At 41.4% G+C, this 17,036-nt stretch overlaps 1 protein-coding gene across 6 annotated transcripts in view; it reads right to left on the bottom strand.

Annotated features, from left to right (window-relative positions):
* Window positions 1–17,036, bottom strand: part of LOC105465377 (potassium channel tetramerization domain containing 1) — a 202,524-nt gene that overhangs the window by 54,784 nt on the left and 130,704 nt on the right. The window contains exon 2 of one of the 6 annotated variants that reach the window (XM_011713828.3): window positions 871–1,048. The exons of the other annotated variants lie outside the window; for them this stretch is intronic. The gene's annotated coding sequence lies outside the window, so the exon portion shown is untranslated. The remainder of the gene's footprint in view (window positions 1–870; window positions 1,049–17,036) is intronic. 6 annotated transcript variants of the gene reach the window in all.

Genomic DNA, 17,036 nt, shown 5'->3' with positions numbered 1-17,036 from the left:
GTGAGCTGAGATCTGGCCACTGCACTCCAGCCTGGGTGACAGAGCGAGACTCCGTCTCAAAACAAAAACAAAAACAAAAACAAAAACAATACAAAAATTAGCCGGGTGTGGTGGCAGGTGCCTGTAATCCCAGTTACTCGTGAGGCTGAGGCAGGAGAATTGCTTGAACATGGGAGATGGAGGTTTCATTGAGCCAAGATTGTACCACCGTACTCCAGCCTAGGCAACACGGCAAAACTCTGTCTCAATAATAATAATAATAATAATAATAATAAATTTTAATTTAGATAGCTACCTGTGGCTAGTTGCCATCATTTTGGACAGTGTAGTAACTTCTGGTAGAAGTAAACTTTGCTAAAATTTTTCTTAATATTTGGAAGCCCAAATCATGACTGACTTGAATTTCCCACTCCTGTGATGGAGAAGCAGGAGTATTTTAGAACTGAATACAATTTATTCTTATTTCTTAGAGACAGGGTCTCACTCTGTTGCCAAGGCTGGAATGGAGTGGTGCTATCAGGGCTCACTGAAGCCTTGAGCTCCTGGGGTCAAGCGATTCTCCTGCCTCATTTTCCCAAGTAGGTGGGATTACAGGTGTGTGCCACTACACTTGGCTAATTAAAAAAAATTTTTTTCTTTTTTTGTAGAGATGGGGACTCGCTATGTTTATCCAGGCTGGTCTTGAACTCATGGCCTCAAGTGATCAAATGCCTTATGACCCCTCACACACACATTCATTTCCCTCTCCCTTTCTAACAGTATTTCTCCCTTCTTTACTGACACTATACTTTTTTTTTTAAAAAAAGAATGATGCCCTATGGATTTGGTAGAGCACTGAAGAAAAGGTGTCAGGAACAAAAGGACACGTACTGTATGATTGTATTTACATGAAGTGACAGGCAGGCAGGACGATGACAAAGATCAGAACAACGGCCACCTTTGGGAGTAGTAGCTGGAGGAGGGAGTGACCAGCAAAGCTGCACATCTTGATCTGAGTGGTGACACAGTTGTATACATATGCACGCGGAGGATTCGTTCACTTTAAGTTCTATTAAATAAAAATAAGATAAACTGAAAATAATCTTGGGAAAAAATCCTCCAATTAGAACACTTTACTGTTGAAATACTTACTTAAATTTCTGTGAAATAACACTTTTTTTAAAGCCAAAAAAAGTGCTTATTATTTCCTTTGATAGAATTCACCAAATCTGACTAAAATATACTCTGACCTGAACCAGCCCTTAGGAATTCTATTTCTAATTCCTCCTTTCCCATATCTGTCCTGTACAGATTTTCCAGGCGTGCTGATCAGTGCATCTTTAACATTTCCATTTCCCAGCTCCTTCCCATAGCTTCATCATCCATCTCACCTACCCAACAGAGGAGCAATGATTTTTTTGGTTGTAAAATCCTTCAAGGGATTTGACTTCAGGCATCTTTCAAAAGCAGCAAATGAAAAATCTGCCTTCTAACCTAGCTGTGTGCTGTTCAAACGGGAGCCCTAGGGGTACTGCCTTGAACAAATGAGCTGAAGTTTAAACTGAAAGTTTTAATGACTTTATTTGTTAAGAATGTGTATGTCCCTGTCTTATGTCACGTTTCACTATTGAGTTTGACCATATTACCTCCTTCACTGGAGAAAGAAACAGGCTTCTTAGTGATAGCTCCAGAAAAGCATGTCAGTGGTAAAATACCCATATTCTCTGACATTTTAATTCATAACATTCAGTAGAGCAGTGAAAGAATTTAATACAGATCATAACTTTTCCACAAATTTCAACCTCGATTTAAATATATTTCTCTCTCTCTCTCTCTCTCTCTCTCACACACACACACACACACACACACACACACACACACACACACACACACACCATCTGTATTATATGGCATACTTGGATATGGGAATGTTCTGATTAACTCTGATAGTCTGACAAGGGTAATCAAAAGTGTCTTAGGCAAGGATCTTGCTCCCTGGGACGGAAATCTGTAGTTGCCTTGGGAGTGTTGTTTCAAGAATGACAATCATTGGACTCTCAATAAAGGTTCTTACAAGAAAACATCACTTTACTGACCATAGCTACTTAATTGTATAGCAAGACTCTCAACCATAACGTCAATGTATTTTGAAAGAGGCCTCACTGGTTTCTTCATTCATTCAAGTGCTATTTATTGGGCACCTATCACCTGCCAAACTCTATGTTCTCCATTGACTTTAACTAAATAGCAGAATGAGCCTGAAGAGAAAGAAAATAATCTTTCTGGTAATTTCACTTAAGAAAAACAAAACAAAACAAAACGCAGCAGTGATTCAAAATTGATGAGTACCGTATGCATAATTTAGAGAACAGTTTCTGTCAATCTTGACCATTTGGGAAACAACGAAGAATTAGCCCAAAAGAGTCTCCTGAGTATCCAAATTTGATGTCGAGCTTTCTAGTCACTTTATTCATAGGAGCCCCCTTCAAATTCATAGAGACTACTTACTCTTTTTTAAGAATGTAATAAAATTTTAAAAATTTTATTTTTAATTGACACTTAATTGTACATATTTATGAGGTACAGAGTGTTAATTCCATATACGTATACAATGCTCAGATCAGAGTAATTAGGATATCCATCACTTCAACCATTTATCATTTCTTTGTGTTACTTATTCTTAATCATTATAAGAAGTGGGATTATTGGTTTTCTAGCTCACAGGACAGTAGCTACTTGCTAAAATCACCTAAAATTAAGTCATCCAAAGATCAATCCTCAGAATAAATTAGATTGGAAAGTATACAATATATTGAATAAAAATTTCCATCCCAAAACAGTAAAGGAAAACATTTTTCTAAGTTAAGACAATTTTCAAAACTCCATATAACTGGCAAAGTCACATATACAGGGCACCCTAAGTAAGGGTACAGGAGAAAAAGCCCTGCTCCTTCGGAATCTGAAGACCTGGTTTGAACTCAGCCGCCCGCCCCCTGTGCAATCTCTGAGAAGTTACCAAACTGATCTAACTCCAGTATCCTCATCTCTAAGACGGGAATCAAATTGCCCTACCCGACAGAGGGGCAAAGATGGCAGTAGATGAGACAGTGCTTGGGAAGACATCTAACAGAGTGTCTGGCATTTAGAAGGAAAAAATGAAGTTTCTTTCTTTCCTCTGAGCACAAATAAAGTGAAATTTGACAAGCCAGATGGACAGACAGACAAGCCTTCTACAGACCTAGTGAGAAGTACAGGGAACTACTTTAAGGTCACTGAGCGGCAAGGCCCAACAAAAAGGCAGTGCTTTGCATTGATGTAACACAGTATTGCATTGTGGGGTGCACATAAATAAAAAGAAAATGGGACGGAGATGCTAATTATGTGCCTTGGACAAAGTGTATGAAAGGAAGTAGAGAATGAAATCATTACAGTAGGTTCATGAAATGGTACTTGAGCTGTATTGCTTTTTCTTTTCAGATTAAAATCGTAATTTCACAGAATTAAAGACAAATTAAAAATAGGGTGCTTCAAAGTTGTTTCAAAATGACCAGGGACTGTGTTAAATTAATCTGCAGTTCCTCCCTAATCTGAAGTGGTAAAATGTTACCCTTCTTGCTGTGGGGCAGGACAAGGTGTTACTGCTGTTTATCTATTTCACTGCACAGTCTGTCTGCCAGATACAGTGAGTGTCCTCAACATGCCTTTTTTTTTTCTTTTTCATAGTGAAATATGTATCTGAGAAGCTCCCTTATTAGATTACCAAGCTGAGGCCATGAAAAGAATGACTATTGGCCAACATTTCTCTGCTTTTAGTTCAAAAAGGAAATGAACTTGAGAAAAATAACATCTGAATAGAATTTCACAAGTTTCTTATAGCCGAATTAATTTTTAAAATAGATTTCTTACATATTTTTAAATACACTTAAAACACTAGAGAATAATTTAAATACATTCTACAGCTCAACTATAGATACTGTTCACTTTTAAAAAGCTAAAACATAGCATTAAAAGTGACAGAGCAGCTTCAGTAATAATAGTTCTATAGGGAAAGGCCATTTTTGCAAATGTGTGTTGGTACAATAAAAAATTGTAGCATTAAATGCACCAAAATATTAGTAGGCATTAGGACCGGGTGATGATGCTACAGGCAAAAATTTTTAGTTGCTTTTATTTATGCTATACAGAGTTGAATATTTACTACTATTGAATTTTAAAAATGGAAAAAAAATAGCGCTCAATTGTCCAATCAAATCATTTAGTACATACTCTTGACACACTGCTATATTTTACCTTCATAATAGGATTTTTGACATTTTTAAGAGGCCAGAATGAAGAAATACAGGAATGGAACTAAACTTAGGGATAATACTTCCCTTTTCTTAATTTTCTTGCCAGGGAGGAAATGCACGGAACTGAGTATTAAATGGGCTTCAGGTCAAGGAAGCTTGTATTCAGCTGACAAGCAAGACGATTTCATTTGATCCTGAAAGACAGGGTCAGTCGCCTATACTTCCCACACTCTCAGGGTCTGTCTGGTCGTCTGCCCCCTCTTCTAGATCCCTCCATTCCCAGCTCTAAAACACGGCGAGAGCAAAATGATCAAAGCTATCCAAGTACACTGCCTGCGTTTCCTGAAGTCGCCCTGCACACACTCTTGTGGGGGGAAGATGCGAACGACACCAAATGTTGGCAATGAAACAGCATCTAACACGTAGAGGGGGCCTTCAAGTCTGAAATCAGAAACCTCTGCACAATGTTAGGTATTATCACCATTTCAGAGAAGGAAGTTGACTCTGAGGTCAAGTGGCTTAGCCTATAATTATCTAGTAATAAATTTACTGTGATATTTTACATGCTAGCCATTGTGTACCCAGATAAGGTTGCCACTCTCTTATTACTAGGCTATACATGCTCTGGCATTCCCTGGAGGAGGGAGAGATTTGCCTTGTTCCTTTCACCCTGTCTGTGTTTGGGGGTGAACATACTGGCTGGAGGCTTAGAAGGAGGGTCAGTGATCACAGAGAAGGCGGGGACCAGCTGGCCCAGGAAGTGGACACCTCCCCTACCACAGAAAATTGGCACTTTATTCACTCCCTAACTCTCAGTTCCATGTGCATTTAGCAGGACGTATTGGCCTCTACATAAATCATAAACTTACTAACTTCTTGGATGTGGTCATAGAAAGTCCTCATTCAGCAGAGTATCCAAAGCTAAATGTGCTCCTTTTAATCTGAATTGAGTCTCTGGGAACCTCCTCCGAGACTTTTTTTTGTGGAGATGGAGTCTCACTCTGTCGCCCAGGCTGGAGTGCAGTGGCGCGATCTCGGCTCACTGCAGCCTCTGCCTCCTGGGTTCAAGCAATTCTCTTGCCTCAGCCTCCCAAGTAGCTGGGATTACAGGTGCCCGCCACCACGCCCAGCTAATTTTTTGTATTTTAGTAGAGACAGGGTTTCACTGTGTTGCCCAGGCTGGTTTCGAACTCCTGAGCTCAGGCAATCCGCCTGCCTCGGCCTCTTAAAGTGCTAAGATTACAGGCGTGAGCCACCGTGCCTGGCCTCCTCTGAGATTCTTAAGTGCCCATTTGCTTGACTTTTTTTGTATTAAAAAAAGAAAAGTTAAAATACACAGGTTTATACGTACATGACTTACTCTATATAATAAATGTGTTCATAAAAAGTTCATTTGCTCATTTGTTCATTCATTTAGAAAATGTTGGCTGGTTGCTCTAATTGATGCCAGGCTAGGACACTATGGAAATGAACTCCTCAGGGAGTTTGTAAGTTTAATGTGAGAATTAGTCATATGCACAGGGAATTCCTGATGACAAGAGACCCCACATAAATAAAAATTTTTTGGCCAGATGTGGTGGCTCATGTCTGGAATCTCAGCACTTTGGGAGGCCAAGGCAGGTGGACACTTAAGGCCAGGAGTTCAAGACCAGCCTTGACAACATGGTGAAATCCCATCTCTACTAAAAATACAAAAATTAGCCAGGTGTGGTGGTGCATGCCTGTAGTCCTAGCTACTCGGGAGGCTGAGGCAAGAGAATCACTTGAACCAGGGAGGTGGAGGCTGTAGTGGGCTGAAAATTTTTTTTTCAATCAAATTATGTCTGAAATACTTTGAGAACTAAATAATACTTAAATACCCCAAAGACTGCACTTCTCTGGGTTTTATAAATCCAGGGTGTATTATTTTTAAATAAGACGTACCTATATTTAGTAATTCCACATTACAAAGATCACACTTCTAACTTTTGCCCCAATTACCTTTTAAAGAGCAAACTATTTGTGGCACTTCTAACAGTGTTGACAAGGAGTAAGGGACCTAAACTCAGAACGTTTTCCCAAGGATGCAACAACATAGAGACCAAGTTTTAGCCTAAGCCATGTCACCGATGAGCTATGTGGCCTTGGCAAATTCTTTTCTCCCTCACTTCAGCTTTCCCATTTATAATCTATGCAGTCGGACCAGATGCTCTATAATGCTCTTTCCAGTTCTGAATTTTTACTAGTCTATGATTTTTAAAAAATATAAGCCATAGAGATTCAAATATCTTAAGAAAGCTAACATTTTAGAAGGTCAGAATTGGAATTCAAAACGCCTTTGAAAGAAAGGAGAACTGGTCATGAAATGAAAGGCATTCCAAAAGCATGAGTGCAAAAAAAGCCAACCCAGGGAGATTCCTTAACAATCACACCATTTTCTCTAGCTGATCGGGAAGATTACATTTTAATCACTACTGCTTTCTATTTGCCTCCACTGGCAGGAGAAAACAGCAAATAAAATATGGTGCTTAATAAGCAAAATGCCTACTTGGGAAAGATTCTTTACTTAGTGTCATTTTATTGGAGTATCATTTACTTATTTATGTCTTTCATTGTTCTAGAATATTAGTCTGAAAGCCGCTTGAGATTCGCCTGTAGAACAGGAAAAAAAATTTGTCTCAATGATATAAAGTGATGCTCTTTAAAAATAAAGTAACGATCTCTTGTAAGCAGAATCAGTGCCGAGTTTTCCAAAAGACATATTCGGTAATAAAAATTTTTAAAGGTGTTGGGGAGGAGAGAGCCAAGCACAGTGGCTTATGCCTGCAATCCCAGTGACTTGGAGGCTGAAGTAGGAGGGATGCTTGAGGCCAGGAGTTTGAGACCAACCTGGGCAACATAGTGAGACAGTGTTTCTAAAAAGATTAAAAAACTAGCTGGGCGTGGTGGTCTCAGCCTACAGTCTGTGACTCAGGAGGATGAAACAGGAGGACTACTTGAGCCCAGGAGTTCGAGGCTGCAGTGAGCTATGATCATGCCACTGCATCCCAGCCCAGGCAACACAGTGAGACCTCGTTCAAAAAAAAAAAAAAAAGAAAGAAAGAAAAGGCAGAGAGATGTTGAGGGAAGTAGTATCACGTTTACACTCAGACCTAATGGGTCATGTGTCCTGTTGATAGGCTCCAGGCCTAGCGATTTGCCAGAAACACTCCTCCTGGACCTAGGTGACATCTGGCATTCACTGGCATTCATTTGTCCTCAGAAAATATAGACCAATTCTCTTCTGGCCATTGGGCTGTCCAGTTCTTAGTTACATTTGTCCTATTTGGACCAATACTGCCTGCAGCTGAACTGCCAGACCTGGTATTAGCACAGGAGATTTGTTTCTTGGAATATTTTGGAGAGGACAGTGGTGGATGAAACTTCCTGCTTAGGAGCAGATGGGTGAGAAGATATCACTGAAAGCACAGATTAAGAAGCAGGCATTCGAATGAGCCCTGAAAACAGCAGTGAACAATCATCCTCCTCAGTATTTTATTGCATTGAGCTATTCTTTACAATTTTCACACTGTAAAGGAGACATCTGTGTTCTTGGAGATATATCTTAAAATAAAAACCAACAAGAGTACAAAACAAACCAACTTTTAAAAGATCAACCTGACTGGGAAGAAGTTTCCTGTAAAAATGGAAATGCATTAGAAAACCATCGTACCTTGTATCCAAATAGTGCTTCATGCACAGGAAGCCGCCATTTATGAGATCCCAGAACTCCAAAGACTTTACGAACAACCATGACCCTTGTAAGGTCCAGAGGAAGCAGTAGAGAAAGCCAATACCATCTTTTGCAAAGAAGGAACACACGGAGGCAGCAATATTTAGATTAGTTGCTCAAGTTCAAACAAGCTAGTTGGTTTAAAAGTTAGACGCAAAATATTCCAGGATCTAAACTTGCATCCTCCTATCTTAGATGTCTGGGGCAATCTGGTGGCGTCTGACCCACTAGGGCTTAGACTCTGAAAACAGGCCTCTTTTTCCTATTTTTTTTTTTTTTTTTTGAGATGGAATCTCACTCTGTCACCCAGGCTGGAGTGCAATGGTACGATCTTGCTCAGCTCACTGCAACCTCCACTTCCTGAATTCAAACGATTTTCCTGCCTCAGCCTCCAGAGTGAGTAACTGGGATTACAGGTGTGCGCCATCAAGCCCAGCTGATTTTTGTATTTTTAGTAGAGACGGGATTTCACTGTGTTGGCCAGGCTGGTCTTAAACTCCTGGCCTCAGGTGATCCACCCACCTTGGCCTCCCAAAGTGCTAGGATTACAGACGTGAGCCACAACGGCCAGCGGAAAATAGGCCATTTGCCCGTGGCAGCAGACGGCACTGCGCTAGAGCATTCCTGCCCGAGGAAGTGAAATGGGCGACAGAATTTCTTTGGTATTGTTAAGAGCCCAGCTGAATTTCATTAGATGGTTTTTAAAGCAAAAGACACAGTATATAATGCCAAGACAATGACAGGGGCTGGGAGAACACAGCGGATAAATGCAATTTTGTCTGAGAAGAAAAGGGGTCAGGGTCAGAGACGCAGGAAAGGGACAGACAGCAGCTCTAAAGAGGCCAAGAAGTTAGAAGAAAGGGAAGGGGAACAGGAAGTGAGGAAAGGACAGTGGTGTGGGAGGGAGTGAGAAAGAAACTGATGGAAAGGAAAATATAGGAGATGAGAGAGACAGGAGGACAGGGGTGTGTGTCAGGGAGGAGGGATCAGACTAGTTTCACCTCCTCATTTTCCCAACCTCCTGTCTACTTACATATTCAGGAGGTCAGGCTAATGCCTGTGTGCTTCCCTATAGATCTTGTTTATCCACGGGAGGAACTTACTTGATCCCTCTGCAAGTGGGCCCTTTTGAATGAGAGAGGTTTGTAAGAAGAGAATGCTCCTGCATTTTTTTTTTTTTTTTTTTTTGAGACGGAGTCTCGCTCTGTCGCCCAGGCTGGAGTGCCGTGGCGCGATCTCGGCTCACTGCAAGCTCCGCCCCCCGGGTTTAGGCCATTCTCCTGCCTCAGCCTCCCGAGTAGCTGGGACTACAGGCGCCCGCCACCTCGCCCGGCTAGTTTTTTGTATTTTTTAGTAGAGACGGGGTTTCACCGTATTAGCCAGGATGGTCTCGATCTCCTGACCTCGTGATCCGCCCGTCTCAGCCTCCCAAAGTGCTGGGATTACAGGCTTGAGCCACCGCGCCCGGCCCCAGCTCCTGCATTTTGCTTCAGTCCTCCCGCCAACCAATCTGAAAGATCCCTCTCTGTGTGGCTTCCTCCTGAAGATCCTGGGGCTGAAGCCTGATTTTTAGAGCATCAGGTAGATCCTTGGCCCTGATGGAAAGTTCACCACTAAATGAGCTCACAGCATCACAGGCATCAGCTGAAAGCCTGCAGATGCAATCAGAATAAAATCAGGTGGTGAGTACCATCCAATTACTTTTCCTATCAACTCCCCACAGTACTTCATGAAATCCTTTTTTATTTTTGGTACTTGGTAGAAAATGAATACATAGTACTGAAGATGACAAAGGAAGCCGACAAGGCTCTATGATGGAGTGCTCTGATCTCTTTCCAGTAAGTGACCTCAGTAGTGATTTGTCCCTTGGGACAGCAGGCATCAAATGCTGTTTGATTTGTTACCTACCCAGCCCAAATGTCAATTAAAAGAAAAAACCAACCCCACAATTTCATGCTGTTAATAGGCACACATGTCAAGTAAAGGAAAATCAAACACTCACAAGATGATAGAGATTTTGTGGAAATAAAGTAAACACATAATACTTCCCGGGACAGAAACACTGATGCAGTCACCCTGCACAGTAAAAACTCCAGTAACCAGGAGGAACGAGGCAGCCTGTGCTCGCTGAGGAATCTCTGGGTTATCAGCCCACACTCTGAGAAGCGGGACATTAGGAGTGCTGGTAATACTGCAGTTTTTAAAAATGACAAGAAGGCAGCTGATATGGTTTGGCTCTGTGTCCCCATCCAAATCTCATCTTATAGCTCCCATAATCCCCATGTGTTGTGGGAGGGACCTGGTGGGCGATAACTGAATCATGGGGGCGGGTCCTTCCCATGCTGTTCTCGTGATATTGAATAAGTCTCGCGAAATCTGATGGTTTAAAAAAAGGAGAGTTTCGAGGCTGGGCGTGGTGGCTCACGCCTGTAATCCCAGCACTTTGGGAGGCCGAGGTGGGCAGATCACCTGAGGTTAAGAGTTGGAGACCTGCCTGACCAACATGGAGAAACCCCATCTCTACTAAAAAATACAAAAATCAGCCGGGCACGGTGGTGCATGGCTGTAATCCCATCTACTCAAGAGGCTGAGGCAGGAGAACTGCTTGAACCCAGGAGGCAGAGGTTGTGGTGAGCCATCGCACTCCAGCCTGGGCAACAAGAGCAACACTCCGTCTCCAAAAAAAAAAAAAAAAAAAAAAGAAAAGGGGAGTTTCCCGGCACAAGCTATCTTCTCTTGTCTACCGCCATGTGCCATGTGAGATGTGCCTTTCACCTTCCACCGTAACTGTGAGGCCTCCCCAGTTACGTGGCACTGTGAGTCCAATAAACTTCTTTCTTTTGCAAATTGCCCAGTCTCGGGTATGTCTTTATCAGCAGCGTGAAAACAGACTAATACAGCAGCCAAACAGCTCTGCGGGGCTGACTCTGGATTCCTGTAGCTATAAGAGACAGATTCAGAGTGGGTAGGGTGGGTCCCCCAATCAGGGCAAAGTGTTTTCAGAAATGAAATATGGTACTCAGAATTACCCTAGGAAATCAGTCTACCTGCAGGCTCTGCAAGGGTAGAACTGGATTTTGCTTGCTATACCCCCCGTCTCTAGCACAGGGCAAGACAGTCAGTAGGCACTAAATAAACATTAATATGGCATTCCAGAAGAGAATTTAAAAGGTAGGTGCACCACAGCTCACCATCTTTCACCTTCCTTCACATAAACTTTTTCTTTTCTCCAATAACCATATGAAATATTAGAAAACACTTTAGTATGGAGAATAAAAGCAGAAAGGGAAACAAACTAATTTGTAAAACGCAAAGCTATAATTTTTTTTTTTTTTTTTTTTGAGACGGAGTCTCACTCTGTCTCTCTGTCTCCCAGGCGGGGACTGCCTCCTGGGTTCAAGTGATTCTCCTGCCTCAGCCTCCTGAGTAGCTGGACTACAGGTGCACACTACCATGGCCGGCTAATTTTTGTATTTTTAGTAGAGATGGGGTTTCACCACATTGTCAGGCTGGTCTTGAACTCCTGACCTTGTGATCTGCCCACCTCGGCCTCCCAAAGTGCTGGGATTACAGGTGTGAGCCACCACGCCTAGCCAAAGCTATAATTTTTCATGAAGATTTTCAAAATTTTGCAAACATATTAAAGATTTAATGATTATTTTTAAGGACACTTACAAAACACCAGTCTACACATGTTGCTCACATACCATCCTTATTCCTTTTTCCTTTTTTAAAAATTAAAACAAAATTTTTTAGAGATGGGTTCTTGCTATGTTGTCCAGGCTGGTCTCAAACTCCTGGCCTCAAGTGATCCTCCCACTTCAGCCTCCCAAAGTGTTAGGATTACAGGCATGAGCCACTGCGCCAGCTATCCTTATTTCCTTATTCCCTCTGTTTCCCAGTGATTCTGAACTTACTGTGAAATCCCAACACACTTTATACTGCACAGGACACTGTGCTATACAAAGTAAACTTTATTATAAATGTAAACTTTACAAGTATTATCTTTTCTGCTGATGGATAATGTGTACTAATGAACTTCTGATATTATTAATTACAAGAATAATACATGGTAAATTCATTATTTTTCCTGCTTTTATTATATTCTCAAAGCTTTTAAAATATAAATTCTCAATTAAGACATGGTAAATGAAAATTTGCCCGACTTTTACATTTATGCTTAAATCTCACAAGTGATGATTTTCACCTGTATTCAGAAATGCCTAACTTTAATGATGGTCTTAGATAGTCACTGCTTAAAGAATCCTCATGTAAATGAAAAAGTGCCCTCAGAAGTACAGAACATACCTCCTTCCTGTTTGTCTTATCTATGGCAAATATGCAAAAGATGAGACTCTGGTATGTGCGTGATACTAAAATATTAACCTCTTGTTCCTAAGTCAGTCCAGTATTTTATGGAAACATGTTTTCTTGAGACAAATTAAAAAATATTCTAAGTCTAAGTTATTTGAAAATGCTCTGGTCAGCTAATGAAAATCCTAAACTAGAAGTAATGAAATGAAGTTAATAATAACGACACTTAACGTTCTGGCCTGTTTATCACCATTTAGAGGAGATGACCTGATATTAACAGTCACTCAACCATTTATATAAACTAAGACTCAAAATAAATTCCATCACTGGAATTATTTTATCTGCTAATAACACACTCGATACCCTGTTTCATGTACTCGGGCTACGGGTATTAAAATGTTAAACAAATTAAGCAGTGATTACCACGTCTATCTCTAAAGATACATTCAGTTGTACTAATATAATTCAGTTGGACAAGAATAAAGAGAAAGATGGGAGGAGGTAACAAATTAGCATATCTGAAATGTAAAAAATAATTGTGGAGAGGGACTGTGGCTGCTCTAGGTAAAAGTCTATATATTCGGAGCCAATTGCTACCATTTGTTACTCTTAATTTAAAAATCTATAAGAAAGCATCAAAATCAATTCAGTTCAGTCTTAATGAGACAGCTCGAGTGAGAGCCTATTCACTGTACCTGTTCTAATTAGCATGAATATGTCCTCAATGTCAAATCTGACAATACAGTTAACTAAATTAATGTTAATCCCGTAACACAGGACTATATTTGAGTTAGTAGCTCTAAAATAGATTTTGCATATTAGCATTTTTATAATGAATAGCAAATGAATTCAGGGCTGGAAAAGATCTGGTTTATGATCGTTTCTGAGAAAAGGGAAACTGAGGCTCAGGGCGACTGAGTGGTTTGCTCAGTGCCACAGCTGAGAAGCACCTGGGAAGCACAGCCGCCAGAGTCCACACACACATGTGCCCGCTATTTTCTTTCTGCCATCTCCCCAGAGAGAACTGGAGCCTTCATAACCATGTAAAACTAAATGGAAGTCAGATGATATCCCCCTAAATTATTGATGACTAATAGTATTTGTCAAGACTTTACAACAGAAGACCTCAGGTACCCCCCCAGAGGTTATTAAGTATAATCCTTGCTTTTTAATTGCCACTTAAGCTGAAATTACTACCTCTTCAAGATTTATACGAAGATAATTTAGAGATTTAGTTTGAGGTGGATGTCGACACATGCTAATTGACCTTAATTCACACGTATTTCTGAAGTGATGTGAAAGATAAGGGATGAGGAAATTTGACAAATTAGAACTCCCCCAAACCCCCAAAATTAAAAATAACTGCTAAAAAGACAGTGTCGGCTGATTCCATATTTTAGCTCTAAAATGTTTGCTATGTCCCAAACAGGAGGCTGGAAAATTATTAGCTTTCAATTCATGCCTACAAACTCCTCCTCTAGCTTGCCTGGAGATACCGAGATACTGAGATAGTAAGAGTCGTCCTCACTTTGAACTGGCATGGCATTAAAATATCTCAGCATTGGGCTGGCATCTCCCTGTTTTAATTTCCTAAAGGCTGGAAGTTCAGAGAGCTGGGCTCCAGGCTCCTGCCCACACCTGCTGCCCAAAGTCGCTAAGCCTTCTCATGCTGTAAAAAGGAGGCAGCAGAACCCCACTGGTGGGGTGCCCATACCTGTTCATTGTGGAACCTCTTCTTTACAGAGGAAAGCCTACATTTTAGCTGCAGATAAAAACCCAGAAGGCAAAGCTGCTGGGGGAACGGGAGTGAAGGACAGGGACAGGTCAAGTCCTCCCTGGAGATGGGGGGAACCTCAGGGCCCTGAAGGGTGGAGTGCTGGCCTGGATCATCACAGAAGGGCTTTGGTTGTGACAGCCTGTGAGTCTGCTAATCACAGTAATGCCAGGTGGCATTTGGGGGTGCCCACTGTGTGTTAGGCACCATTCTCAACCCTTGACATCACTATCTCATTTAATCCTTACAGTGGCCTTGTAACACTTCGCTACAAACACCACTATCGGCATATGCCAATATTCTTAAATGCTTTTTTGCAAAAGCTCAAAAATCTCTCAGTTCAACCCATTTTCCAGGTAGCAGTCATCAAAGACTTAAAAAAAGATTCCCTAAGAAACTGCCTCTTTTATAAATGGAGAAAAGAACACGTACTTCACAGGGCTGTCTGGGGATTTAATGAGGGTATGAGGTGTCTCCTACAGGGCTACGGGCACAGTAAGAAAACAATAAATTTTTCCTTAAAGATCTATCAAGATTGTGCCCCAACAGCTACAGAATTCTAAAGGCTGGATTTATGGTTATTAAAAACTTCCATGCTCGATTCCTGTGGACTCACAGTTCACATTAAAAGAACATAAAAGCCGAAAGGTCAGCATAAAAAATATATGCTGTATAATTTCATTTACATGAAACTCTAGAAAAGGTACAGCTACAACTAATCTCCAGTGGCAGGAAGCAGAGCAGTGGCTGCCTGGGGGCTAGGACATGGGAGAGGGGCTGCCGGGGAACGAGCAGGAGGAAATTCTAACCTGACGAAAACGGTCTATACCTTAATTGGGGCAGTGTATTTGTCAAAACTCACTAAACTGTACACTTAAAAACAGATGCACTTGGTTGTATATAAGCCATACCTTAATAAAGGTGACTGGAAAAAAAAAAAAAAGTAGTTCTAAAGAAAAAGATGCAACAACTGGATGCTTAGCCAAATTCCTCTTGAAGGTTCTTCCAGGGACTGACAGACTACACTCATGTTGTGAGCTGAACTGTGTCCTCCAAACACTCATATGTTGAAGTTCTAAACCAGTACCTCAAAATGTGACCTGACTTGGAAATAGGGTTGCTGCAGAAGTAATCAGTTATGAGGAGATCATCTGAGAATAGGGTGGGTCCCAGTCCAGTGATTGGCATCCTTACAGAAAGGGGAAACTTGGATTGAGACAAGCACACGGGGAACACGCCACGTGAGCACCAAGGCAGAGATCGATCGGTTGATGTGTCTACAAGCCAAGGAACACCAAAGATTGCCAGCAACCCACGAGCAGCTGGGAAGAATCATGAAACAGATTCCTCCGCACAGCCCTCAGAAGGAACCAACCACGCCGACAACCTTGATCTCAGACTTCTGGCCTTCTGAACTGTGAGACAATCCATTTCTGTTGTGTAAACCATTCAGTTTGTAGTACTTTGTTATGGTGGTCCTAGGAAAATAATATAATCTGGTACACGTGCTTTACTCCAGCTACATAGGATTAGACACTTCAACCAACTGTAACTTTCTCAGGTTTAATCTAATCTCGATGGCACCTCTTTCTGGCCCATGCCCATTACCATCCCTAAGACAGAGGCCACTGGGCTCTTCTGAACAGCAAATCTGCTTGGAGCTCATGAACTAAAAATAAAAAGTTAGTATTTTCTGAGCACTGACTATGTGCCAGGCTCTGTGTCAAGTGCTGTGTGCGAGCTGGCTCATTTACCCTCTTCAATGACCATGAAACAGGAATAAATACCATTTTCTGGTATAGAAACCGAGGCTTACAGACAAAGCTAGTAACTAACTGAGACTTAGACTAGATTTTAAACATCTCCCACAGTGCCTTGTATACCGCTCCATGAATCTGGAAGTATTACTCTTAGCTGACAGCCATGGGGATAACTTTTGGAGTTTCTGAATTAGAGCTAAAGTTATTTTAAATAGAGATACTTTTTTTTAAAGTTACTCAAAAATTACATTTTTGTTTTCCATGGTGATGTTGTAGATTTGCGTCTCCCAAAGTGTTATGAGAAACCGTGGTGCAAGATATTACCAAGTGGAGGCAGGGGAGGATTAACGATCAAGTAAATTTGGGAAACACTGAGTTAAACAGGCTTCTTTATATAGGGCTTCCAAGAGGATGGCACTGTTTGCCAAGCTCCCCTGACCCTGGAACTCTATTTCTTTAGATGTCTATTGAAGGGTCAGTGTTCCCTCTACTTTGGGGGAAACTCTGTTGCAGATAGTGACTTACTTTCTGTACGAAACTATCATGGGATTTGGCTATTTTGAGACTCAATTTCTGCATTTATAAAATGTAGATAATAGTCCTCCCCCGGCCACCCCAAAGAGATCAAATTAGATATACATGAGAAGCACATTAAAATCTGAAAAAAGCTGAGTGGTGGCTCAAGCCTGTAATCCCAGCTACTCAGGAGGCTGAGGCAGAAGGATCACTTGAGCCCAGGTGTTCAAGGCCAGCTGGGACCACACAGTGAGATCCTCTCTCAAACAAATAATACAATTTAAAAATTTAAAACAAAAAAATAAAATCAAACCATCATACGCCTAAGGTAAGCCTTGTGTGGTTTTCTGAGAATCTTACTATCTAACAGAGTTTTTTGAGTCTGGAAAAATAGTGGTGGGGAGCCTCCCATAATCTATTGTTGATTCCTCTTTCCTAAATTAAGAAAAGCTTCAAGCAGCTTGGGAAATGCAATTTGTGAAACAACAATTAACGTTTAGGAGATCAAACTCTGGCTGATGCCAGAAAGATGACTTGGATTCTGGAGTCTGAGCACACTTACTGCTGGCCAACGGGGCTTCAAGCAGAGAACAGACTCGAATCTGCAGTCTCAGAACAGCTCAGCCTGAGCAGGATTTGGAGACTGCAGCAGT

Source organism: Macaca nemestrina, chromosome 19 (assembly GCF_043159975.1).
Source record: "Macaca nemestrina isolate mMacNem1 chromosome 19, mMacNem.hap1, whole genome shotgun sequence".
Lineage (NCBI taxonomy): Eukaryota > Metazoa > Chordata > Mammalia > Primates > Cercopithecidae > Macaca > Macaca nemestrina.
This window is presented reverse-complemented; position numbering and strand designations above follow the sequence as displayed.